The sequence below is a fragment of the Ornithorhynchus anatinus genome, chromosome X1 (assembly GCF_004115215.2).
Source record: "Ornithorhynchus anatinus isolate Pmale09 chromosome X1, mOrnAna1.pri.v4, whole genome shotgun sequence".
NCBI lineage: Eukaryota > Metazoa > Chordata > Mammalia > Monotremata > Ornithorhynchidae > Ornithorhynchus > Ornithorhynchus anatinus.
Window position 1 is genome coordinate 20,961,879 of NC_041749.1, and position 15,072 is coordinate 20,976,950.

The following is a 15,072-nucleotide window of genomic DNA, read 5'->3' on the forward strand; positions in this document are numbered from 1 at the left end:
ATTAGTAATATTGAATCACCAAAGTTAAGGATGGAGATGATTTTTGCATGTGTGTGTGTGTGTTTGCAATGTGGGAAAGTGAGAAGCTCCTGTCCTTGGGACTTCTTGGAAAGATGGCAGCATGGCCTGTGGAAAATGTATGGGTTTCGGAGTCTGTAGACCTGGTTTCTAATTAGGGCTTCACCGTTTGCCTGCTGTGGATCTTCGGCAAGTCATTTCACTTTTATGTGACTCAGTTTCCTCATATCTAAAATAGGGATTGAATATCTGTTCTCCATGCCCCTAAGACTGTGAGTCCCATCTGGGACAGGGTCTGTCTTGATCTGCTTAGATAGTATCAACCTCAGCAAGTACAAAGCTTGGCACAATGTAAGCACTTAACAAATACCACTATTATTATTGTTGTTATAATATAATATAATGCAACTTAATATATAATGACATTAATGATAATGACAACAATAATAATGAAAAACAAGAGATTGACCAGCTGAAAATTGAAGTATCTGAAATAAAACCAGATGAATGGCTACCCTTACCAAGAGCTGAAGATTCTCAGACAACAAGCTATGGCTGGGACTTTGGGGAAAATTCAGATCTCTCAATCAGTGTGTACGTATGTCAGTATGCGTGTCTGCTATGTGCAGGGAATTATTCTAGCACTTGGGAGATAGAATTAGTAGACAATATCACTGCCTCAGAAATATTCCAGCCACAGACACAAAATAATTTAGAAAGAGAGGAAATAAAGGATGCGCTGATGAGTAAGTGCTTAAATAGTAGGCTATGTAAGATGATTTGCATAGAAGCGAGATGGGTGGGTGTGAGCGCATACGTGTGTAGTTGATATAGTAGTTCTGAGGTAGTAATTGGGTGGATATAAACTAAGGAGGAAAAAACATTACTCATGGAAGTCCTCTTGGAAATGACAACTCCTTGTTGCAGTATTTCATTTGCTACCACTGGGCTTGGCCCCATTTTTGTTTTTCATACTTTGTATTGCCATCTCCTTGGAGTCTTTCCTCTGAAATTGTAATTCTCATTCTACCCTTTGGAGATTCTAATTCTTCATTACAGGCTATTCAAGCAGGTGCCATGTCGCCTTAGGTGAAAATCACCTTTGGAAAAATTGGTTTTCCAGAAAGCTACATTTCTACAGAGCTAATCTTTTACAATAACATTAATTGTGGTATTTATTAAGAACAGTATTAAGTGTTGGGGTAGATCCAAGATAATCCCATGTGGGCTCACAGGGAGGGGGAAGATGTATTTAATCTCCATTTTACAGATGAAGAAACTGAAGGACAAAGAAATTAAGTGATTTACCCAAGACAGCACAGCAGATAAATGGTGAAGCTGGGATTAGAACTCAGATTCCCTGCCCCCAGGCCCGTGTTCTTTCCATAGTTACATAGCAGCAGCAGCAAGAGACACCTTTATGTCCAGGCTTTTCACTTTGAATGCCCAGACTCTATGCTCTCTGACTCATGCCGTTGAGTCCAGTGGCTCAGAAGCAGCATCCTGTTGTCTTCTCAAACAGTCTCTAGATTCTGGAGATTTCCATAAAGATCCTTTTGATGTACTTTTGAAATCATGATGTTACATTTAATGTCTTTCTTTTGCTTCCAGGTGGGCAAAGATGTATACAGAATTCTCTAGGACCCTCAGTGGATGCTTATCTTACTCTCTGAAAAGTCAGAACAAACAACTAATGAGATGCTAGAAACAGCGAGATTCTAAAGAGGATCTGGAAGTATGTGGAGGAAGGGTTCTATTACAGCATGACCTACTGTCAGTCAGTCAGTTAACCATATCTATTTAGCCGTTTCCATGTGCAGAGCGCTTGGGACAGTACAATATAACAGACACATTCTCTGCCCACAGTGGGCTTGCAGTCTAGAGGGAACTTACAGTCCAGAGAAAGAAAATATGCTGAGCCACTTTCTACTGGCAGTGAAAAATAGAGAAAGGCGAGAGGAAAAACAGAGAAGAAATGCAAAAAACTGGGGGCAGGGGCAGGAAAATGAGGTGAGAGAAGAGTGTAAAATGTTAATAATAACTGTGGTATTTGTTCAGCTCTTACTATGTGCCAGCACTGGGGTGGATACAAGCAAATCAGGTTGGACACAGTCCCTGTCCCATGTGGAACTCACAGTCTCAATCCCCATTTTAAAGATGAGGTAAGCGAGGCCCAGAGAAGTGAAGTGACCTACCCAAGGTCAAGCAGCAGATAAGTGGTGGAGTTGGCAAAGGGGGGTGGAGACAAGCAAAGCGAGATAAATAGTGGAGGAATCTTCTGTCTTCCCCCACTAGAGAGTAAACTCCTCTAGGGCTACTAACAATGTTTCTTTTACTGGGAGGCAGTGGGACCTAGTGGAAAGAACAGATAGCTGGGAGTCAGGAGATCTGAATTCAAGTCCCAGCTCCACTTATAGCTTACTATATGAACTTGGGCACTTATCCTCTCTGGACCTCAGGTCCCTCACCTGTAAAATAGAGATAAGATGGACTGTGAGCCTTCAGTGGGATAGGAACTGTGTCAGATCTCATAATGGAGTATCTGCTAAGGTAAATGCTATATGTTGAAACAGTGCTACAATTATTTCATTATAATAGTAATGGTATTTGCTAATTGCTTATTATGTGCGAAGTACTGTGTTAAACTCTAGGGTAGTTACAAGACAAACAGATTAGATAGAATCTAAATCTCAAAACAGCACAGATAAAATCAACAGTACAAAAAACCAAACACAGTTTTTGGAGGGAGGAAGAAGTCTTTAGCTTCCCCGCAACTTCAGGCACATGTCTTTGATTAAAAAACCTCAAGGGAGCAGTTTTGAAAGTTTCTGTGAGGTAAAGGGGCTTTTGCTCCAGGGGGCTCTGGTGCTGTCCCAAGCACCCAGTACAGTGAAGGCTGAAGGCACTCACTGACTAGAAATGAATGAGTGAGGGGTCAAAAGCTCAGGAGCAAGAAGAACAGAGGATGGGGCAAAAATCTGACTTCTAAAAAAAGCTACTCATCCCTCCACTCAACTCCCTTGGTCTCCCCATTTCAGTATTGCACAACAATTTGGCTGGGGTTATCGAATGGAAGGAATGTGGATCTCTTTTGGCTTTCCAAGTCTTTAATTTGGAAATATACTGTACTGCTATGCATGCTGCTCTATCTCCCCCATAAAAAAGCAAACAAACTCAGAATGACACTTTGAGTGTGAGTTATTAAAGTAGGAATTCTGCTGTGCTCATGATTGCAATTTAAATCCTAAATTTCTCACACAGGATAAGGACATGTCTTCACCCAGTCGGCCTATCCCCAGAGCAGTGTTTTTGGTTGTGTCTCTGGCCCTTTCGCTGCCTCCTTCTCTTTCTAGCCATTTTCCTTACCCCATCCCCCAGATATTTCCCTCCCTCCAGTCCCATTTTTCCTCATGCCCCAAATGAAAAGTTGCCACCTATGGTGATAGCTCTGAGGTCTCCTGCTGCAACCTTTTCCTGGAATTGAACAAGAAAGCATGGGTCTCCAAAAGCCAAATGCTCCCCAGGACCACCCCGAAAGAGAAAAAATGTATTATTTTTCTTACCATTACCGACTTCTGTCTGGGCCATTGGGAGGCCAGTGGAACTGGCTGAGAGCAAGCATGCTCACAGGTAATTGCCTAGGCCTCGGTGCTGTGCCCTGCATTTTTCCTGAATCAGTTGTATTGATTAATAATTGTGGTACTTGTTAAATGCTTATTATGTGCCAAACACTGTACTAAGCCCTGGGGTGGATACAAGCAAACGGGGTTGGATGCAGTCCTCGTCCTTCATGGGGCTTGCAGTCTTAATCCTCATTTTACAGATGAGGTAACTGAGGCCCAGAGAAGTGAAGCGATTTACCCAAGATCACACAGCAGACATGTGGCAGAGGCGGGATCAGAACCCGAGACTCTTTGACTCCCAGGCCTGTGCTTTATCCACTCTGTGATGCTACTTCTCTAGTACTGCATTGAGAGGTTGGGAGAGTACAGTATTAGATATTTAGTAACTATGTTCCCCCTCCCAAAGAGCTTACTGTTTAGAGGAGGAGCTTACAGTCACATCTGTAGACTATGTTTTGTTTTTGTCTGAAGTCACAGTACGATTCAGATAGGAACTGCTAACCATATTCTTCAGCAAGAATAGAGATGGAAATCAATAAGAATGCCCTGGTAGTTTCAATTTTCAGTTCTCCTTCCTTCTTGAAGATAGAGATTATCTTAAGATCAAGGCAGTGGCCATAGTGGGAAGGGCTCGTGATTGAGAGTCAGGAAACCAGGGATATAATCCCAGTTCTGAACCAGCTTGCTGTGGGACGTCAGACAAGTCACTTAACCTCTCCGTTTCCTCATATGTAAAATGGGAATAAAATAGACTGTGCCTTATGAGACATAGATTGGGTCCAATCTGATAATCTTTAAAACCCTACTGGTTAGCACTTGATAAGTGCTTAGCAAATACTGCAAGTATTATTATGATAGCATATTTGAAGTGTTATGGCATTTCTTTACTGGCCTATATGTTGAGGACATGAAGAGAAGCCCATTCAGAGAGACATCTGAAGATCAGGCCCCTTCTTTGCTTACAGATTTCTGCAGGAATGTCACTAGATTGAAGTTCTTTACTGGTTTTGTGGTTCTGACTAGGGCAGTTCCTTCCTCAGAAGTTAGAGAGCTAAGGTTTGTTTAGGTCCATGTATATCTATGTAAGAATAGCAGTGTCCCTGTGTTTGTGTTCTCGGCCGGAGTTTCTGTTAGTTGCCCTTATTTGTATGCTTGCCTCAATTTATGTCTTTTCCTGTCTCTTTTTGTCTCTGACTCCTTGAATCTGTCATCTTTTCATTTTGACTTTTTCACTATATCCTGCCTCTTTGTGACTATCTATCTCTTCCTTGCCCTATCCTAGCTCCCTATTTTTTTCTCCTTGCTTTATCTTTATTCCTGTTTGAATTCCTGGTCACTCTGTCCCTGGAAATTCAGTCTTCTTCAAGCTCCACATCCAGTTTCCCTTTTCAGTTGAAAATACCAATTTGCTTTAATCAATTAATTGTATTTATTGAACATATATTATGTGCAGAGCCCTCACCTAAGCACTTAGAAGAGTACAACAAGAGTTGGTAGCCACATTTCCAGCCCACAGCGAGCTTAGAGTCTAGAGGCACAAATCTCCAAGGATAGTGATTCTGAAACAACCTTCAGTCATCAGCTCATTTGTTTTTGCATTTCACTCTGAACGCCAGCCCATCCAGACATCTCTTGGCAGCAGGCTGGCCAGGATTTTGATTCAAGCTGTTTACTGGAAGATGAAACAGCAGTAAAGGAACTTGACTGGAATAGACAACTGGCGTTCAGTTGAATGGGAGGAACGGGAGAGGAGCAGCTTACCGATGACTAAAGAAAATGTTTGGAAAGTCCTGAAAAAATAGAAAAAAATCCTCTTCTTTTAGGAGAAATACTTCATTTTCCAATAAACAATGAAACTGGGTATAATTTCCAGTAATCCAAGCGTGGGCCTCCTGGTAGGCGAAATGTGTCTTGAGGTTTGCTTAAGGTCATTATCTCTTTTTCCCTTTAGATCCTTCCAATCTGAAATCAAAGACAAAATGGAACACTAATGAAAACACCTCCATCAACAAAACAGAGTGGCCTGGTGGATCGAGTGGGTAGATAAGAGGTGTGTGCCACCACAAAACATGATAGCTTCAGAGTGCATCGTACAGTGCTTGGCATGTAGTAAATGCTCAATAAATACCACTGATTGGTTAATTGACTGATTCCAGATGACCTTCTTAAGGCCACCTTTCACCAGATGAAGCGAATACTCACTGTATCCCTATCTCATCTTTCTCGCCGCTACCTCCTTGCTCACATCCTCTCTCTGGCCCTCATATCTCCCCCTTCACATTCACTCAGTTGTATTTATTCATTCAGTCATATTTATTGAGCACTTACTGTGTGCAGAGCTCTGTACTAAGCACCTGGAAGAGAACAATATAACAATAAACAGACACATTCCCTGCCCACAATGTATTTACAATCTAGAGAACATACATACTCTTATAACAGACCACCATTCTCCCTACCTTCAAAGTCTTAATAAACTCACATCTCCATGAGATCTTCCCTGCCTAAACCCCGTCTTTCCCTACTAGGTTTTCCTTCAGCATCACCTATGCATTTGGAGCTGTACCCTTTTGGCACTTGAAATTCACCCCACCCCCAGTCCCGCAGCACTTATTTACATATCTGTACATTATTTATTTTAATCTCTGTCTCCTGCTGTAGACTGTGAGCTCCTTGTGGGCAGGGAATTTGTCTACCAATTCTCCAATTCTATAGTATTGTACTCATCCAAGTGCTTGGTATAGAGTTCTGCACACAGTAAGTTTTGGGTATTTTTAAGGTATTTGTTAATCGCTTACTATGTGCCAGGCACAGTTCTAAACATGGGGTAGACACAAGATAATCAGGTTGGACACAGTCCCTGTCCTACATGGGGCTCACAGTCTTAATCCCCATTTTACAGATGAGGTAATTGAGGGGGAGACAAGTGAAGTGATTTCCCCAAGAACACACAGCAGACAAGTGGTGGAGCCAAGATTAGAACCCAGGTCCTTCTGACCCAGGCTTTATCCACTAGCCAAGCTGCTTCTCTAAGTGCTCAATAAATGCCATGTACTGATTGACCACTTTAGAGGCTCCCCACTGGCTGCCCTTCTCTGATTGGTTCTCCAAGACAGGATCTAGCTGATTGGTGGGCACATCTATCTGGATGCAGATGACCCAAATCACGAGGTCTCTTGGCATAACTTTGCTAAGCATCTGTTTTACATTCATAAGCAAGTTGTGCTTCTTGCTCCCTCTCAGTCTCTAAGAGGTGCTACGAGAGTATTTTGTTGACCTGAGCCCTCTATGAACGCCAGCTGTCGCTACTAGTTTCAAAGACCCTTTGGTTCCACACTGGGAAGGTACTCTAAGTGCCAGCGGGTCTTTAATTCAGCAGATGAGCTGCCCTTCACCACCCATTTCTCCAACTGTAAAGGCCATGAGGATTCCGACTCCATGGAGAATAAGAGCCACATGATTATAAGTTATCAGTCTCCCGGGGAGCTTCAGATCTCCATCACAGCTCTCTGTCAGTATCTCTGGGGTCAAGCCATCAACTGTGAGCCCCACATGGGACATGGACTGTGTCCAACTAGATTAGTTTATAACTACCCCAGCACTTAGTTCAGAGACTGGCACATACTAAGGGCTTAGCAAATACCATAAAAAAATGTATGACGGGAATAATCAATTGATAATCACGCATCCTCCAGTTGCTATAGCCATTACACTGCTGTAAAGATGATTTTTCTAAAAAAACTCAGTCCACGTTTCCCTTCTCAAAAGCCTCCAGTGGTTGCTCGTCCCCCAAACAAAACCTCCATTGACTTTAAAGCACTTAATCAGTTCTCTCCTTCTTACCTTATCTTGCTGATTTCCTACTACTACTCAAGCCACATACTTCCCTTGTCTGATACCAACCTTCTCACAGTACCTCAGTGTTTTCTTTCTCTCTGCCACTCCATTGTCTACAACCTCCTGCATCCTCCCTCTGGCTTGGAATTCCCTCCCACTTCATATCCAACAGACTGCCTCTCTCTCTCTCCAACTTTAAAGTCCCACAAAAATTTTCTCTCCAAGAGGCCTTCCCTTACCCTAGTCTTAGCCTTCTCTTTTGCATTGTCTATGCACTAGGATCTGTTCTCCTTAAGCACTTATTCACCTCTCCCCCAGCCCTATAGCATTTATATATATATATATTCTTCTATAATTTATTTTAATGAATGTCTCCTCTCTAATCTGTAAGATCCCTGTGAGTCAAAATCTACTCCCCCAAGCACTTAGTATGGTGCTTTTCACACAGTAAGCACTCAGTAAATACCACTGATGGATTGTTCCTCCCACCTCACTGGCCAGTCTCCCTATAACCCATCCCCTTCCCTCTCACCACGAACATAAATCTGAAACAGCCCCAGATCTGAGAGCCACCATTATTTTCTGAATATCTACAGTGCCCTAAATCCTGGGGTGCTCCCTCGGGAATTAGGAATTCCTGGTTTTGTCATTCCTGCTGATAGCTACCAGATTTGTTTAAAATGGAAAAAGGGAGCAATAATACCAACATCCCAATACCATGGGAACGGGAAGCTGGCATGGCTATTGGCAAATACCATAGGCATATCAGGCAGAGTGAGGAAGAAATTATTTCAGTGTTTCTCTTGGGAGCTCCAGTAGTCCTAGATCAGGTAAAATTCACCAGACAGCTGATTGGGGTTCATAGAAAATTCCATCTTCAAGCCTGTTCTCAACTCCTAGTATTAGGATCATTTAGCATGTATTGAATAGCAACACTTGAGAAGCAGCGTGTGTGGCCTAGTGAATAGAGCAAGGGCTGAGGAGTCAGAGGACCTGGGTTCTAATCCCACCCAGCTCCACTACTCATCTGCTTTGTGACCTTGGATGAGTCACTTAACTTCTCTGTGCTTCAGTTACCTCATCTGCAAAATGGGGATTAAGACTGTGAGTCCCATGTGGGATGTGGACTGTGTTCAACTTGATTTGCTTAATTTGATTGACCCCAGCGCTTAGTACAGTACCTGGAACAGAGTAAGTGCTTAGCAAATACCATAAAAACAAACAAAACAGGACACTAAGCACCGTTCAGAATACAGGATTACACAGGGTTGGTGATCTGGATCTTTCACTAAATTTCCTGGGAAAAAGAAAACCCTGGGGCAGGAAAGTGAAATGAATTGGAGCTGTCTTTCTCCCTTCAGTCTTTTGTTTTCATTGTTTATAACCCCTACAGAGGGTTAAGTAAACAATTGATACAAACTGGAACCAGGCCCCTCAGCCTTCCTCTAGGACACAACTTGAACTTTCACATTCTTAAGGGGGGATTTGCAGCTGCACTGAGTATACTATGAAGTCCAAAGTGATGATTTGTTAAGTCTTGTGTCAGAGCCTGTGTGTAAGAAAAAAACTCTAGAAAAAAGTGGAATTCAATTTAAAAAATGAAAATTTACATTCATGTATACTGTAGTGCCAAACCAAAGATGTTTGTTTCTATTGTTCAAAGTGTAAGAAATGGATGTAAAGTTTGTCCCAGAAAAGCACCAGTTAGTAAATCCCCCGCCAATGTTAGCATCAATCCTCAGCATACACCCAGAAAACGCCTAGTAGTATCCACTAGAGTGGATATAGGACTGGAGAGAGTTCACAACCAAGTGCAAGCCACTGGACAGTGGTCATATAGCTGCTAATAGCAATAATGAAAATCATAATTGCAGTCTCTCTTAATCACTTATTATGTTCCAAGCCCTGTGCTTAATACTGGGGTAAAAACCATCAGATCTACTCTTTGTTCCACAAGGGGGTCAAAGTCTAGGAAGGAAGAAGGCCAAATATTTAATTCCAATTTACAGATGAGGAAATTGAAGCATAAAGAAGTTCAACAAATTGCCCCAGGTCAAACAGCTGACAAGTGGCAGAGTCAGAATTGGAACCCAGGTCTTCTGAATCCCAGATCTGTGCTCTTTCCACTGTGTTACGGAACTCTTCATCCTTCTCAGTTAAGGAAAACCACATTTGGCCAGATACCTACCAGGAAGTGTAAGTTGGAATATGTAGTGATGAGAGTACTGCTGGCCATTCTCAGCGAGTTCCCTACTTCTCTGAATATATGGTCGTCCTTTCTAACTGAAGACGACACCACGGACATTGAAATTCACCTAGGGGTGCACGTGTGGCCAGAAAGGCCATTGCAGGACCTTCAGTCCTGGCCACATTGTATACAGAAAAAAATATATATATAGTCCTTGTTATGTTGTCAGGCTTAATACTTGCAGTACCTGGTGCTGTTTTCCCTTTTGCTTCCTCGTCTCTCATTCCTTATGAAGCTTTTGCTTGAAAATAAATATTCCTTTGAATCAATTATTCAATCAGCCTATAGCATTTATTGAGCAATTACCATGTGCAGAGCACTGAACTAACAACCTGAAAGAATATAAAACAACGGAGCTGGTAGACACTTTTCCTGCCTACAAGGAGTCTACAGTCTGGAATGTACGATGCTGGTAAAGCTTCAGCAACTCCCAGTTTTCAGCTGGGATACAGCATTTGTTTGAGTTTTCATTTTACTGTTCCTTAACTGCTTCCTCTACCCTCATCACTATCATCATCATCTCTATCATCGATGACATTTATTCAGTGCTTACTGTGAGCAGATCAACAAACTAAGCACCTGGGAGAGTACAATAAAGATGGTAGACAGGATACCTGTCCTCAAGGAGTTTACAGTCTAGTAAAGGAAGCCAACAGTCCTTGCTTTCAGTACTTTTTTGAATAGCTTAATTAAAATCAGATTGTGGGTCTCAAAGACCATCATTCTTCTGCCCCTCCTGTCCATTCATATCTTTCTCAAACCTAACTGGCACTGGGCGGGAAGTCCTGGATCCTCAACTCTCGGAGTAGTGCTTAGGGGATACTGCAGAGGAAATGAAGTTAGAAGCTAAACAATCAAGGGATTTTTCTTTCAAGGTGTTAGATTTTGTAGGCTAAACTCTGAAGTTTTCCACTCTATAAAAACTAGCACAGAGTGCTCTGGAGACTATGCAGGTTGGAGGTGAAATTACTGCTAGCTAATGTTAGTAGAGCATGCTTATAAGACATGAAAGATCCAGAGATAACATGAGCAGATGGCCCACATTGAGGACAGTCACACATTTTTGTCCTGGGTCCTGCCACCTGAAAAATGGCTGGCAAGATTTTGCCAAGATTAGGGAAGTTGGGAGTTCAATTTAGACCATGGCAACAGTGAGGAAGGCGAGGAGAATGAGAGATCATGGCCACCACTGCCCCTGGCAGTCTGAAGTCTTGCCATTGCTTGCTCTGTGCTCTGCCAGTAAGGACTGGCCAAGACAGGAAGGATGGGTGGTCAGAGGCAATCTGTGCCAGAGAAGCTGAGCTACTGACTGTAGCTTCCATTTGTTTCTTTTGGCACAGCTTCTCTGCTCCATACTGGTATGCTTGTCTTAGCGAATGTGTGTCTCTGCGAGAGTGGTTGTTTGTATGTTGTCCCTGCTGTTGTATCTTTTAGTGTCTGTCTCTGTCTTTTGTCTTGCTCTGTTTTGTCTCATGCTACATCACTCTGGCCTCCTACCCTGCCTTCTTCTTCCCTCCCAGATATGCCTGGAATGGAGAGACAATTGGATTTAACTGGATTTGAACAAAACCATAAAATATGTCAAGTATCTGAAGGCAATTTTTTACATATGCATTTGAAGGTTGACATCAATAGACAAAATAAAAATAAAACTCCTCTTCCTTGTCATTATCATCATCAGCAACAACAGAATTTTTTGAATGCTTACTATGGGCAGAGCACTGTACTAAGGGTTTAGGAATGAAACCAAGAAGTTATGCCTTCCTCCCAAGAAGCTTACAGTCTGTCAGATATGAAAGGATAATCAGAATCTAATTGAAGTGGATCTAATTAGAAAAATATCAATTCAATAAGAATAGAAATCACATCAAATTGCAAAAATGTGCTGAGTCATCAACCACAAATATGTCAACCATCTGGAAAAAAAATCGTTATTGCAGTGTATATAATTATTTGATTTAGTTTCTGTGAGCAAAAAATACAAGAATCAAAAAGAGGCAACATGAACAGTTAAATTAAAAAATGGCAGCAGCGTGCTTGAGCAACTTACAGTGGACGAGAAAGACAACAGCAGATTTCCGAAGACATAGTTGATGATAGGAAATATAAAAATGAATGAAAACAATCCAGATTAGATTGAAAAACTATTATTCGGTGAAACTGGTCTAGCTTAGTTATTGGTGAATGCCTAAATTAATGGTATCTCATAATCAATTTAATTTGCTGAGTGCCTACTATGCACAGAGCACTGTACTTCCACTTGGGAGAGCATTACTGTGGTGCACTTGGAAGAAGTCAGTAATTAATAGTAATTAATAGTTACTAGACTTAATAGACACAATCATAAGTTAAAAGCAAAACCAGCACTATACAATGTCCAGTGGCAATAATCAGATGAATCCCTGGAAAACTTCACCTAGACTAGATATGAGGAAAATTGTTTAGCTCATTGTATTCAAGGAAATAGTGAGACAATTTGGAGTTTACATATGAGTTTAGGATTTGAGTGGGTTAAAGGAAAGGATAATTGACACAGGAAATAAAGGTAAGTTCAATCAGTATTAATAATAATAATAGTATTTGTTAAGCAAGTACTATATGTCAAGCACTGTTCTAAACTCTGGGGTAGATACAAGGAGATCAGGTTGTACCATGTTGGGCTCACAATCTTCATCCCCATTTTACAGATGAGGCAACTGAGGCACAGAGACATTAAGCAGCTTGCCCAAGGTCACACAGCAGACAAGTGGCGGAGCCGACATTAGAACCCACGTCCTCTGACTGCCAAGCCTGCTCTATTTCCACCAAGCCATGATGCTTCTCTGATACATACATTAGTATGTATTGAATACCTACATTATGCAGAACACTGTACTATGCTTGGGAGAGTACAAGAGAATTTGAAGACATGATCCCTGACCTCAAAGATCTCACAGTTTGGAGAAGGAGATAGACATTTAAGTAATAGATAGCAGGAGATAAAATATTATATAAGATTTGCTCATATAAGTGTGTGCTATGGGGTTGTGAGTACTTAGGAGCTTAAGAGGCATAGAAGGGCTGAAGTGGTAACTAAAGGATAATGAGTGTGTTAAGGAAATCTATTAATAGGAATTTGAAAGGTCAGGAAAGTTAAGTATCAGATATAAAATTAAGTTTAAGAAAGATTACAGTTTACTGAAATCTGCTTCTACCAAGTAGATTGACTTACCTTATACCGATTAGACTGTAAGCCCGTCAGTGGGCAGGGATTGTCTCTATCTGTTGCCGAATTGTACATTCCAAGTGCTTAGTACAGTGCTCTGCACATAGTAAGTGCTCAATAAATACTATTGAATGAATACAGTGCTCAAAGATGCATGAAAATATGGGAAATAATGACAACACTGAAGGTGAAGAAAACAGAAAAGAATAAGGTATTTTATGAAAGTCAACTTACATTAGAAGACAACCCGAAAGGTAAATTGAAGCATTAATAATGGAACGTAAAACATGGTGACATTCATTTATTGTAAAGGAAAAGCTGCTAAGATGATAAACATTTAAAAGAGGGAAAGTTCCAGAGCCAGGAAGTGCTGTGGAGAGTGAGGGTTAATAGCAGAAGGAGCCAAAAAGATATTGACTTGTATATAGTCAAATTCTAAAAAATAAACAAGTTGTTTGTTGTTTTATATATCATGCAGTGGCTGGTTTAATTCTCAGCAAAGATACACAACAGCTGGCATAGAGATAAGTCCAGATAGAGAAAGAAGCATGAAGCAGGCCGCCTGCTCTTACTCCCACAGAAACCTCCCCACTTCCCCAAATTCCCCAGGCCCAGGAAAAAGTGAGTTCTAAACCTTTTCTCTCTTAGAGATACTGCAGTGTTGAACATAGCTATTAAAGAGAGAAATTTAGTAGCAATATTTGCCAGGAAAGAGGTAAACTAAAACTGGTGTTTGAAACATCAGCATCATGAAATAGGAATTCAAAGTTTGAATTTCAAGGCATTTAGGATATTGAAGTTTACAGACCCGGGAATGCCACGCTTCCATTGTTTTTTTTTTTCCTGAGGTTGAGGTATCTAGACCAGTGACTACACTTTAGCTACACCTGGGTTGAGAGAGACGGGGTACTAAAGGCAAGAAAGACAAGGAAAGGGGAGCGGTAAAGGGGGAGGAGAGAGAGAGATTGTGTGTGTGTTTGATTGTGCACATGCTGTTTCTGGAACGTTCTGCATGGCTTAGTGGAAATAGCATGGGCCCAGGAGTCAGAGGTTCTAATCCTGGCTCCACCACTTGTCTGCAAAGTGGTCCTGGGCAAGCCATTTCACTTCTCCGTGCTTTAATTACCTCATCTGTAAAATGAGGATTAAGACTTTGGGGCCTGTGTGGGACAGGGACTGTGTCCAGTACAATTATCTTGTATCTACACTAGCTCTTGTACATTAGTATTCATTCATTCAATCGTATTTATTGAGCACTTACTGTGTGCAGAGCACTGTACTCAGCGCTTGGAATGTACAATTCAGCAACAGATAGAGACAACCCCAATGAGAAGCAGCGTGGCTCAGTGGAAAGAGCATGGGCTTTGGAGTCAGAGGTCATGGGTTCGAATACCGGCTCGGCCACTTGTCAGCTGTGTGACTGTGGGCAAGTCACTTAACTTCTCAGTGCTTCAGTTACCTCATCTGTAAAATGGGGATAAAGACTGTGAGCCCCACGTGGGACAACCTGATTCCCCTGTGTCTACCCCAGTGCTTAGAACAGTGCTCTGCACATAGTAAGCACTTAACAAATACCAACATTAACCCCAGCCCAATAACGGGCTCACAGTCTAAACTAGTACTTGTACTAGTACTAGTACAGTGCTTGACACAGTGCTTGACAAATGAGTAAGGGCTTAACAAATGCCATTGAAAAAAATGTTGTGCATTCCATGATTTACCCACCACGAATTTGGCATTTGATATTTCCCACCTGCTTCTGGGGTATTTGATGGTGCAGATGTCATGTTGCAGACAATTTTATACTTCTTGGTAAATTCCTAAAAGAGCAGTTCTTAATGAGTTTTTAGAGGGAAAGCTTGAACAGTGTTCATAAAATAGATGCACAGATAATAGATCCATAAAAGGCTAGAGGGAAGTTAGGCATGTTAGATGACATAGCCTTTAATTATGAAAATGCCTGTCAAATAGGGCAGCCATTCCATTGTTCTTCCAAGCATCCTTTGTTTCCACTATCAAAGACAAAACATGGGCTGGATGAACTATTATTCTGACCCAGAGTTGCATTTTATGTTTTTATGCTTGAGCGGAAAAGCGAGTCTAAAAATCAAATGTTCTGCTGCCTGTCCAAATAGTTTCAT

General features: G+C 41.5%; 1 long non-coding RNA gene across 1 annotated transcript in view; it reads left to right on the forward strand.

Annotated features, from left to right (window-relative positions):
* LOC114806507 overlaps positions 1 to 15,072 on the forward strand; it is a 125,431-nt gene that overhangs the window by 70,188 nt on the left and 40,171 nt on the right. The gene's annotated exons all lie outside the window — the stretch shown is intronic.